Here is a 13,291-nt window from a genome sequence, read left to right as displayed (position 1 = left end):
GTGTGAGTGTGTGCGTGTGTGTGTGTGTGTTGATGAGATTTAAGGTAAAAAGGCTGGTTACAGCTTGCTTACAGGAAGGGCAAATAAAATTTGCCCACTCATACAGTAAATGAACACAGTGAGGCACACATTCTTGACGTCATAATACATGAAACATTCCCCCATCACCTGCCCCACATACTTCCGCTCACACACAGCACAGACGTACAGGAGCATCTCTATGGTGACACAGCATGTGGATGAGATAAACAGCGACCAAAAAGTATTTATACTTCAGTCTTAAAAAAGTCTTAATATCATTGTAATTTCCTGAGCTGTTTTTTAAAAAAAAAAAAACTTTCATCATTTACTCACATTTATGTAATTCCAAAACCGTATGAGTTTCTTTCTTCTCTGCAACATGAAAGAAAATATTTTGAAAAACAATGTCTCATTGTTTTTGTCTATACAATGGTCACCAAAATGTGTTGGTTATATTTTTTTGTTCAACAGAAGAAATAGGTGCGTACAGGTTTGAAATTAAACAAAGGTGAGTAAATAATGAAAGAGTTTTCATTTTTTGTGTGAACTACATAAACCGATCAGGCATAACATTATGAGCACTGAGAGGAGGATAACACCGATTATCTCTTCATCACGGCACCTGTTAGTGGGTGAGATATATTAGACAGCAAATGAACATTTTGTCCTCGAAGTTGATGTGTTAGGAGCAGGAAAAATGGTCAAACGTAAGGAGTTTGATTAGGGCCAAATTATAATGGCTAGATGACTGGGTCAGAGCATCTCCAAAACTGCAGCTCTTGTGGGATGTTCCCGGTCTGCAGTGGTCAGTATCTATTACAAGTGGTCCAAGGAAGGAACAGTGGTTAACTGGCAAGAGGGTCATGGGCGGCCAAGGCTCATTGATGCACGTGGGGAGCGAAGGCTGGCCCATGTGGTCTGATCCAACAGACGAGCTACTGTAGCTCAGATTGCTCAAGAAGGTAATGCTGGTTCTGATAGAAAGGTGTCAGAATACACAGTGCATCACAGTTTGTTGCATATGAGTCTGTACAGACACAGACCTGTCAGGGTGCCCATGCTGACCCCTGTCCACCACCGAAAGTGCACGTGAGCTTCAGAACTGGACCATGGAGCAATGGAAGAAGGTGGCCTGGTCTGATGAATCATGTTTTCTTTTACATCACGTGGATGGCCGGGTGCGTGTGCGTCGCTTACCTGGGGAACACATGGCACCAGGATGCACTGTGGGAAGAAGGCAAGCCAGCGGAGGCAGTGTGATGCTTTGGCCAATGTTCTGCTAGGAAATCTTAGGTCCTGCCAGGATGTTACTTTGACACATACCACCTACCTAAGAATTGTTGCAGACCATGTACACCCTTTCAAGGAAACAGTATTCCCTGGTGGCCTCTTTCAGCAGAATAATGCACCCTGCCACAAAGCAAAAATGGTTCAGGAATGGTTTGAGGAGCACAACAACGAGTTTGAGGTGTTGACTTGGCCTCCAATTCCCCAGATCTCAATCCAATCAAGCATCTGTGGAATGTGCTGAATAAACAAGTCCGATCCATGGAGGCCCCACCTTGCATCTTAAAGGACTTAAAGGATCTGCTGCTAACATCTTGGTGCCAGATACCACAGCACACCTTCAGGGTCTAGTGGAGTCCATGCCTCGATGGGTCAGTGCTGTTTTAGCAGCAAAAGAGGGACCAATACAATATTAGGAATGTGGCCATAATGTTATGCCTGATCGGTGTATATAAACCTTTCATAAAATTAAAAAGAAAGTCAAAGAGGTCCAATGTTGATCCAATACCTTCTTTTGTGTAAGTCTTACAGATTTGGAACTAAACAAGGGTGAGTACTGTAAATGATGACAGAATTTAAAACATCCCAACCTGCAAAAACTCATTTCTGGGAGATGGCATGAAACATTTTAACACAACAGACCAGCTGTTTAGGAATCACAGGTTTAGCCAAAGAATGTCAAACATTATAAAGTCAGGCACATGTGCTATTCATACCTTCTTATCATACTGAGCATAAACATAACCTCTTGAATCTGCAGCATCAGATGAAAAAGTAAAAGCACCTTTATGACTTGACAAGAGAAGTTAAGATCCGATACTGATGTGAATAAGAGCGACATTATGAATGTCAGTCAGGAACAGAATAATGATGTGAATTAATAGCTTAATGTCTAATTAGTTTCAGTCTCCGATCTGAAGAAACAACAGACACGCATCCCTCAGCAAACAACAGGTTATGAGCGCTGAGCAGAATATCCTCAGCACAGACGGCTGTTACCAGGACCAGAAAAGAGCAGCTAAGGTGAGTGGGAAGATGTCACCTGAGTCTAAAAGACAGACAGAATGAGAGAGAATATATGACATTTTCCAGGAGAATGAGATCCTAGAATCTCTAAAAAATGAAAATTATTTCGCATGTAAATTTCATGGCAATGAGTCAATAAATAATGAGCTCGAATGTCATTTCCTGTCTTCAATCTGTTGGTTCGCACGGACGCTGACATATCCCTCTGGAAATTACCTACGGCAGAGACTATGAATATGATTATGTCTATCTGAGCCACGGTGATAGCTCAGTACATTCATAATTAATGTAAGTGTCAACAAAAATCTCCAGTTCTTGTGGCATAGTCTTAAATCGTATACACATCCTGTCTGCAGTTTCCTGTTGGGATGTAAACATAAGGTCTGAGGAGAACTGTGTTTCAGTAGTAGTAAGAGTAGAAACTGAAGAAACAGACTGGGATGTTTTTTAATGTTTGAGACGGTCATGACTGTTTGGAGGAAGTGCACAGGGCTGTGCCTTTAAGGACAGGTCACATTCAGAGGGTTGTTGACCGCAGTTACAGCTCATTGTCCCAGAACAATGACAGTTTATATCAATGTGAAATCAGAGAGTCAACGCTCTTCAGAACATCCTTATTTTTATTGGCCAATATTCATGTTGTAAAATAAATGCTGTTGCCAACACTGGACCTCCCACTGAGATCTATCTATCTATCTATCTATCTATCTATCTATCTATCTATCTATCTATCTATCTATCTATCTATCTATCTATCTATCTATCTATCTATCTATCTATCTATCTATCTATCTATCTATCTATCTATCTATTCATTTCCTTATACTATCTATCTATCTATATATCTATCTATTCATTTTCTTATACTATCTATCTATATATCTATTCATTTTCTTATTCTATCTATCTATCTATCTATCTATCTATCTATCTATTCATTTTCTTATACTATCTATCTATCTATCTATCTATCTATCTATCTATCTATCTATCTATTCATTTTCTTATACTATCTATCTATCTATATATCTATCTATTCATTTTCTTATACTATCTATCTATATATCTATTCATTTTCTTATTCTATCTATCTATCTATCTATCTATCTATCTATCTATCTATCTATCTATCTATTCATTTTCTTATACTATCTATCTATCTATCTATCTATCTATCTATCTATCTATCTATCTATCTATCTATCTATCTATCTATCTATCTATCTATCTATCTATCTATTTTCTGATAGTATCTATCTATCCATTAATTGTCTTATATTATCTATCTATCTATCTATTCATTTTCTTATACTATCTATCTATCTATCTATCTATCTATCTATCTATCTATCTATCTATCTATTCATTTTCTTATACTATCTATCTATCTATTCATTTTCTTATATTATCTGTCTATCTCGTTATCTATTTTCTAATAGTATCTATCTATCTATCTATCTATCTATCTATCTATCTATCTATCTATCTATCTATCTATCTATCTATCTATCTATCTATCTATCTATCTATCTATCTATCATTTTATTAATAACAGTAATGTTCATTCAGTCTCTAAACATGGCCCAGACAAAAACTATGTATTGAAATAAATTATGAAGTTATCACATCTGCTCTCTAAATGCTCTCTAGGAAGTGACTATCCAAAGAAAGAAAAAAAGCAGGACAAGTCGTCTGCGAGGAGTGTAATTATGGACCGTTTATTGTGTTCAGCTGTGTGAAGTGTTTTGAAGGTTTACATGCCAGAGCAGTTGGTCTCAGTAGCAGGAGGGGTCGGGCTTGTCCGAGCTTGGTTTAGTCTCTCACAGAACGATGAACATTAAATTGCTGAATCATAATCTTGAACGCAAATAGCACGCCCTCTATGCACGCGATTTCGCCAACAGGTCCTGACAAAAAAGAATTTCCCATGAAGAAATCGAGCGTGGAGTATGCCATGGGTCACTGTTGCTTTTACGATTAATAATAATAATAATAATAAAAAAATAATAACTATACCCTTTCTGCCAAAGAACTACCAACGTTCATTCAAAATTGAATTTATCTGGAGTATTTAATTTGTGTACTGATGGACATTTCCCTTGAAAATATGAAACTGTCCAAATGAATTATCTAAACAGTATCACACAGAAATTCAGCATGACATTATGACAGAGCGAGTTATGCAGTCTGGGTGTCAAGCAGTCGGACTCAAAGGCTCCAGACCCTCTCTCACACACACACACTGCCCGATTAAGAGCGTGTCTGTTGGATGATGCTGGTCTGGGCTCCATTTGTCACACAAGTGTTGCACTTCCACGGCCTTGTCTCTCTGTGTGTGTCTCTCTGTGCCATCTGTGGGGGCTGGACGGTACTAAATCAGGCTGAGCAGTGAGAGTGGATGGGCTGCAGAGGTCTACAGGCTGACCCTTCACCCTACACCCCCCGCAGAGCACTCGAGGCTAGGAGTGCCCACCTCTGCCCCTCTGCCGTCAATCTCAAACATACAGTAGACAACGGCAGACCAGTAGCAAGTACTTTAGAAGTCGTTCTGCCTTCTTGCTAAACATTCAAATGTTAATGAACAGTACAGGGGGCGATAATGGAGGGGTGTGTGTCACGAGTGTGTGAGTATGTTTATGCATGTATGTAATTGTGAGGGTGTATGGGGGAAGGGCCAGGTGTTATCACTGCCACAACCTCTGGACCCCCGAAGAAGACTTTATAGAATCTCTGCATTTTATTCTCTGCAAAAAGCTGAGATAAAGTTGAAACTTTACAGTTTTTTTCAATTGCTAACAAGCGTTTAGCAATACTTAAAGTACTTTTTCTAAACTCTTAACACAGCAACACACAAACATCACACAGTTAGCCAAACAGTTAATTTTCTGCCCAAAACCACATTTTGTTATATAAACACAAACTCCACATTTCAAAACGCTAAAAACCTTTTTCAACACATACTAACTCTATCAAAACACAGCAAACCTGATTCAAAATCGAGTCGTTCTGTCAAAACATAGCACTAGTTTTCTATTCAACATGAACATATAGTCAATCAAAGCGCAATGACTGTCAAAATACTAACAGGTGATGGCATTACGAAAACTGCATTACTTGTCATGTTTCAGTTCTAACTGGAGAAAATATGAAATCCATTGTTTTTATAATTCAGTTTCCTTTTACTACAGTAATAGAGTAATGTAAGCCATTCTATATTTTTGGTTGAGTGTTGAATGTGTTCATTCTTGGCAACAGAAGTGAGTCATTATTTTATAGAATGTGCAGTAGAAAAAAAGAAGAAGAAAGTAACAGAATTGCTCAGGGCAGCTACTGGTCAGATGAGTCCCCTATGCAGAACTTCAGTTGGCCCCTTGGTTGAAATCTCTTTTTGGGGTTGGGTGTGTGGTGTTGATGTTGCCCTCATAGAGGGTGGGATGGTGTCCTATTGGTAGTTAGTGCCCTACGCAGACCACATATTCTGCATATATGGAACAGTGGTAGTGGAATCGTTGTAATAAAAGCTTTACATGAAGCATTTACTGAAATTAAAACATGAAATTGCTGCCATTGATCAACAACAAATCCAACATACATGGCCTTTGGTTACTGTTGAAGCTTTTTTTTTCCACCACAGAATAAAAAAGCATAAAAAAGGTAATAGTGACTTTTTATCTCACAATTCTATTTTTTTTTTTTTTTTTTTTTTTTTTAATTTGCAATTGTGAATATACATCTCACAATTCTGACTTTTTCCCCTCAGAATTGTGATATGTAAACTATAGGAATTGAGTTTAAAAAGTCAGAATTGTGAGATAAAAAGACATAATTACCTTTTTTATTTTCTAAGCATGGCAGAAATAAGCTTTCATAGGTTCCACGTGTAAGTGAAAAAAACAGAGATGCACAGTCCAGCATTCTTCCTCCTCTCCCATACCTCTTCTTCTCCCTTGTCCTGATTCAACTTCTCCTTTCCTCCTTCAGCTATTCTTCTCCCTTACCCAGATATTATTTTCTCTCTGCTCCTCTGTGTTGTTCTTCATCCACACTGAACAAATCCGATTCAAAGAGTCCTATTTTACTGTGTGTCCATGTAATGAAAATAACTTAAACACCTGCGCTTCCAACTGAGATTGGAATCTGCTATTTCTCAATATTTCAGTGATCTGCTAATTAAAAATGCTTATCAATTGTTTAGTATTTGTTTTATATATTTTTTTTCAATACTTTTGAGCTGCTGTTGTTGCAGAATTAGAGGTTTTATACTATATTTAAAGATTGGAACATTGGGTCTTCATTTCTGACTTGCTGTGTTTAAGCATTTGCAAATAAGATGAGAAAGATCCATGATTTTGGTATGAGGTAAGCTTATATGAAAAGAAAATTTAAGCATTTAAGAAATGTGTTAATTGATTGCATTTTGTGTGAAAACGACATGAATTGTGTTAATGGTATGGTCACAACAGACGAATGTTCTGCTAAATGTGTTTAGAGTTTTGAAAATGTGACTACAGAATGGACAAAAGTATGTTAGCAATTGAAAAAAACTGTAATGAAGCGCAACTAGATTTCTCAGTTATGTCTCATGAGCTCTGAATTAGCAAACTTAAATCCTCAGGGAGGTCTTAGGATGTAAAACTTTCACTTTTCAATTTACTCTACCTGCTCTATTTCCCTGCAACGGCTTCACCTGTGCTGACAAGTTTATTAACAGCAAACTCAACTAGGTCAGTGGAACAAATTCTAAAACTATTACGTTTATGTACACTGTGTGTCTGTCCAGTTACCGGCAGGATGTGCTGGCATTCTGACTCGCTTCTCCACAGTTATATGTGCATTTAATTTTCTAATCATTATATCTACTCCGTTAGCGACTGCTGGGAGCAGAGGTAATATTTACTTTCCAATACTTGTGTGCATTTCACAGCAACAATTATACACTTATAGGAACCACAATACTAAATGCTGTTGACTGCGGTGTCTCTGCACAGTTGCCAAATCCTCTAACACTCTGCCACGTTCTTTGTTTCTCTATCAGCTCGTACGTGTTAATGTTCACACCCGTACACAATACAGCATTAAAGTGAATCTGTAACTAATTCACACAGCAGCTCATGTTAATATTTAATTGATCAGTAACCATTTTGAAATATATATCGCAAGATTGAATACTATTTGTGCAGACATGCATAATTATGCAAACAATAAACTTTGGAAACTTTGATCACAGCTACGTTTAATGTAAAGATTGAGAGAATGTTTTCTATGCATGCCTTATGTTATTGAAAATGGTTCTAAAAGGTTGGCAGTGAAAATGCATGGGAGCATTGTGTCAAAATAAATTCTATTTGCTCCTTTCTTTTTTGCCTCAAGCTGAAAGTCAAGATTTCCTTCCAAAGAGCTGTTCCAAGGAGTGTGGTTCGCTGTCCTCCCTTCCCAAAACAGTTCTGTGGAAAAGATTTAACAAGCAGCTTACTGCTGGGGGAAGGGACTGGGAAGAGAGGGGGGCCCCTCAGGGTCACCAAGATGTTAGGGCCTCTCGCATATATACACACAAGAGATCCAAGGCGCTTTATTGGTGTGTTAAAAGTGTTTACATTGCAAAAGCATTAATAAATATTATATACATATCTTTATATACATAAATACATACACATATACAGACAATAAAGGTCTCACACTCTGGCAAGCGAAAGAAAAAACAGCCTAGCAAGGGAAAGCAGCCAAAAACCACATCTACTAGTGCTGGAGTGGATAGAGGGAGTAGAGAGAAAGAGAGAGGGAGAGGGATAGAGAGAGGGAATGGGGAGGGATCAGTTTCTAGGCAAGGCTGTGGTTGGCTCTGCTGATGGATGGACTCGGGATGGATCGAGTTACACCATTTGCCGTGCATTAGTTTGTTTTTCCCCGCTCCGAACGGAGAGAGACACTTCAAGCTTGACTCAGAGTTGTTGCGATCCAAATCGCGTAAAGAGAATCACGGATTCAGATGAGGTGAGTTGATTTTATTGGGGAAATGCAACGTTACGAGCGTGTGAGACTGTAAAAATGGGGAAAAGGAAAAGAAGCGGCCAGAAAAAGATTTCCAAAACATCAGAAGTACTCTAGGTGCAGAGCAAAAATAGAACTGGAGCTATTTTTATTCACCCTGTTACCCGTTCACACCGATTCGGATTGTTTATAAGCGGAGTGGCGCACGCGCTTAAAGTTCTTCATTCTGAAGGGCAGATCTCTTGAGGTAATTACTTAGTTGGTTTTATTTGGTTTGGGTTGTATTGATTTGGTTTGGTGAATGACGGGGGGATGGTGCTAGAGGAGAGGGAGGGTCTTGGTGCTATTTGATCGGTGAGCTTTTGAAGATCACAAAGCTTTATCCAGAAGACGAGCTGGACGAGCCCCACGGGCTCTGGGAATTGTTTTGAGTGGTTCGGATAAAACAAACACATGTGGATCTTCTGGCTTTATGGACCGAACTACACACATGCTGTCTGATTCTCAATTGGATTTAACAGAGTAAAACACTTTGGAATATAACGCGGAGAGAGCGTCATAGTCTACATGCTCGTTTGGAGAACATTCAGGTAGGATTTCTGTTCTCATTTTTACACTCTGTTGTCACAAATGTTGGAGTAAACGGTGCTCTAATACTGCTTAACGAAACTTTTTTTTTCTGTATTTAGACTGATAATTCGAGACTGCTGGAAGCGCTTAGATAAAAGTAACTTTGCCTGTTATAGGCTATTTAGCATTATTAATAAGAGAAAAGCAGTGCAATACTGTCACATGCTGTTGATACAGTGCGTTTATTCGATTAAAGAGAAATAGTATTTTTTTTCCTATAGTGCTTGTATCTTTTTTTGCGTATTATCATAATATAAATGAAAATATGAATTACAAAAAAAAAAAAAAAAAAACGGGATTTAAATACCTTATGATTGGAAAACGCATAGAAGCTTATTCAAGCATTTGATTCCTCAATTGTATCGTTTCTATCCAGGCTAATAAACGGGACAGATGGGACAAGGGTCAGAAATTAACCCAGACGTGGGGCAAAAATGCCCAGCTAGCTATTTAAAATATTGGGGAAACATGTTCCTCTTGTGAATTCGCATGATTTTAAAATTTAAAATGTATATAATATTATGAAATGCATGTCTATTTAGAGATAGCCATAGCTACTTTAGTGTCAATTTCAATTAAGTCAATTGAAATGTTTGGAATAAATGTGTGCACACACACACACACACAAAAAGGTCAAAACGCCCCTGTAAATCAATGCCAGTTAATTTCTGACATTGGATGGGACAGATGTATCTCCATAATGCACTTTAGATCCCTCCTGTCCCGTAATGATGAGGGATCGAAGTTCATATAGAAGTAGACAACAAGGACGATTAAATTCATCTAGCTAACCTTTGCCTGGGAGTTGCATTATGTCATTCAAACTGATACGATATTTTAAACAACAAAACAATAATCTCTACTGCCTCTAGAATATGGTCCGATGTAGAGGGAGGGAGATAGTGTTGCTGTTGTTGTGTAAAGTGGGTTTTGGAGCCCACGGTCATGCATTAACACAATCAATTTCCCAGCAGAAGCCATTACCGACCCAACACTCCACTGTTGTCTTTATGCATTTACTGCAACTCAAGAGATTCGTCATGGCTCGGCTCCAGCCTAAACGCTTTGATTCATATGCTCTCTTCAGAGGCGGAGTTCAGGTCCGGTTCCGAGCGGAGAGGGTTTTGAAGATGCTCTCTGCTGTTCGTATGCTTTGAATCGGTCATAGACAAACTGTTGAGTGACATCGAGATGCGGTGTTATAAACACACATGTAGCATGAAGCGAAATGAGTTTGTTACGTGAGTGGCAGCCGTCAGCAGGATGAATGAATGAGTTGTAAGAACAAAGAAATTATTTTTCTTTAGGTCAGTCATCTCGTTTTATTCTGTGTTCGTGCAGAATGTTGCTTGTTGTTGCAAAATACTGAGGCAAATGTTGAGAGCAAAACACGAAGTAGTGGAGACTGAAGACTGCTAACACATTAAATGTACCCAAATTTTATATAAAGTACCTTATTTGAGTGGGTTGTAAGATTAAAACATAGGTTTAAATGTTGTACAGCTGTTGTAGTCCACATAAAAGTTAATTTTTCGAAACAACTGTTATGCCATCACCCCAATCCACCCACTTCATTTTATAAATGGTAATTCAAAACAGTAAACATCTATAAAACATTTTAATTCAGTCCAGCAAAGTAACAAATGTCGAACAAATACATTAAACATAAGCTATCGACTAAAACATAAGCTAAAAACATAAGGTCTATGTTTGTGCTGAGCTTTTGTCTAGATTGTGAGCACCACATGTCCCAACAAGGACAATAAAACCTGAAATTACCTACATTGTGTGAAGCAGCCAACAGTCCCCATGAGGAAAACAAACTAAATAATATCTTAATTAAAAAGGTTTAGGGGTCAAGAATAGAAAGTATAATTTGCTTAGTATAAAAAACATGTCAATGGAAAGTCTCCACAATGATACAAAAAAAGGATGTACTATAGCTTTATCAAATAAATCTTACAACTACTGTCACCTCAGAAGGATGTTGGTCATGTATGATAGTAATTTCACCCTGTAGCTCATTTTTAATTGGTTAAACTGCGTTACAACTCACTCTTTATTACAACACTCTCCGCTCTTCTCCATTTCTTACTGTGTGACCATATGGAAGTTAATGGCATATGCTGTTCTCCTAATGCATGCTTTTGTTAATTTGTGCTCCATGAATGTGTGACATTGAGTTTAAGAGATTCATCTCTGTGAAACACACACCACAAGAGTGTGCGGCCCCCTGCGTTTCCTCTTATCTCTGCTGAACCTGTCAACCCCCTTTTTAGAGAGCGCCAGATAACATCTACCTCTTCTGAAACTTCACAGCGAAGCAGTTTCAGCACATTTCATGTGGGTGTGTGAATAAAGTCAGTCACAACAGCTGGCCACATTGTGTCCACTAAGCCCACGCCAGTCCTGCTGTCTTGTGTTCAGCCTCGGTCAGGCTTGAGTAACTGATTTAACCTTTAAAGCATGGAGGTCTCCTCACTGGCCCGGACTGAACGGACCCTGAGCTCGCTATTGTTCAACACACACACACACTTGCACACACCTGCAGGAAAGGGCTTTGGGAGAGTGGGGGTGGGGAGTGGAGCTGCTCAGGTGGGGCGGTGACCTCTCATACAGCTGTGGAGTAACAAGTTGTGACTCCTCAGCTGTAATCCCACTGTAAACAACTTTATGATTTCAGTGCTCTTCTGTGGGAGAGCTCTAATCTCAGCGTGAGTGTCTCTGAAACCATACACATCACAACTGTTGAGTTTTGAAAGCAGATCTGAGGAGGCGTTATGACAAATATATTATCACTATATATATATATATATATATATATTTTAACAAATGGATTGCTCATTATTAATGTTAATTAAATGTAAGATTCTTCACCTGACTTGATTATTATTCATTTATTAATGTGAAACATTTTTCATCTTTGATCAATATACACACGTGACCACAAATCCGTTTTATATTATATTAACAAAGAAATATGGCAATGTTACTTGGCAATCAGAAATGATTAATTTTGTTTTGTGCCTAACAAATACCCTTAAATGTGTCATTGACGAATAAGGCTTTTAAAAGTGTAAAAAAAAAAAAAAAAATAAGGGGGATATAATTCATTTTGAAGTTTTATTAAGTGTTAACAATGAGATTATGTGGTTTTTATAATCAATTAACACTGCTTTTCACATTTTTTACAAGATGGACAAAATTTGTCACCATAAAAGTCATTTGGTTTAACCAAAATTTTGGTTTTACCGAATGACACATTTGGTTATACCGATTGACGATATTCTCAAACAATGCTAACAGACAGATATCTAGCTAGCTAGCAAAAGGACAATCAAACATTTTATATTTAGTACAAGTTTTTAAAATATTACAACATTTTCCATGTTTTATAGCGGTTGTACCGAATTACCTGATTGGTTACTCCGAATGACATCAATGAAATGCATTTTTCCGAACATTCTTTCTCATAACAAATCAATGACTTCTACACATAATTTTAATACCATTTTACACTGTTATATGATGATATATGATGTTATAAAATCATGCCAGAATAAAAAAATATGTACATTTATTACATTTTAAGATATTTTAATCACAAATGAAATGGCTGTATTGCCTTTGGACAGTTAAACCGAATGATCTTTTGGCACTTCAAAATCTTTAAAATACCTTTATATATGTAGCAAAATATAATTAAAACCTTTTTTGATTCAATAAAAGAGATCTAGTTGTGCTACCTTACATACTTTAGATGTCATATCTTTGTTTTTTATTATTATTATTATTAATGCCTTTGGACAAAAAAATGACCTGTCACGTCATTGACCAAATACAAGTTCTACCCTTATCAGTTCAAAACCAAGTTTGAGACATGTTTGGCATACATCCCACTCTGTATTGTCACGTTTTTCCATGTTTTTTTCATTGCTTTTGTATGTAAATAACATAAAGCACTCCTGAGCACTGATAGCCACTTGTATATTTCGACCACGGTATAACAAAGTCTCTTGTCAGTTGGCACATTTCTGGCATTGTGTGGTATATACACCATCATACAGCTTCTGTTGATTTATTCTTTCACATTCATTCTCAGGCCTCAGGCAGATCTGCAGGGTTTGTGTTAAAGTAAAGCAAAGTTGATTGAAATGCTCCTCGGTTAAGCAACATAATTCTCTCTTGCATCAAGATGCATAAAAACTAACCATAGCACATCAGCTGCACTAATGCAGCCACTGGGGAGCATCTATTTCACAAGGTTAACTAAAGCCACAGAATGTCACCGACCGGCTTTGTTCTTTTGGCCTTCACTGTCGCATTTCCTGCAGCTGGA

At 37.7% G+C, this 13,291-nt stretch overlaps 1 protein-coding gene across 8 annotated transcripts in view; it reads left to right on the top strand.

Moving 5' to 3' along the window:
• Nucleotides 1-13,291, top strand: part of sema6dl (sema domain, transmembrane domain (TM), and cytoplasmic domain, (semaphorin) 6D, like) — a 144,761-nt gene that overhangs the window by 116,439 nt on the left and 15,031 nt on the right. For 5 of the 8 annotated variants that reach the window (XM_048167927.1, XM_048167925.1, XM_048167926.1 and 2 more), the window contains exon 1: nt 8,183-8,325. The exons of 1 other annotated variant lie outside the window; for it this stretch is intronic. The gene's annotated coding sequence lies outside the window, so the exon portion shown is untranslated. Of the gene's footprint in view, nt 1-2,308; nt 2,332-8,182; nt 8,326-8,355; nt 8,913-13,291 lie in introns of those variants that run through there. 2 more of the 8 variants (XM_048167923.1, XM_048167921.1) reach the window with 2 other exon arrangements.

The sequence above is a fragment of the Megalobrama amblycephala genome, linkage group LG19 (genome assembly GCF_018812025.1).
Source record: "Megalobrama amblycephala isolate DHTTF-2021 linkage group LG19, ASM1881202v1, whole genome shotgun sequence".
NCBI lineage: Eukaryota > Metazoa > Chordata > Actinopteri > Cypriniformes > Xenocyprididae > Megalobrama > Megalobrama amblycephala.
Note: the sequence above shows the minus strand (reverse complement) of the source record. Positions and strands in the feature narration are given on the sequence as shown.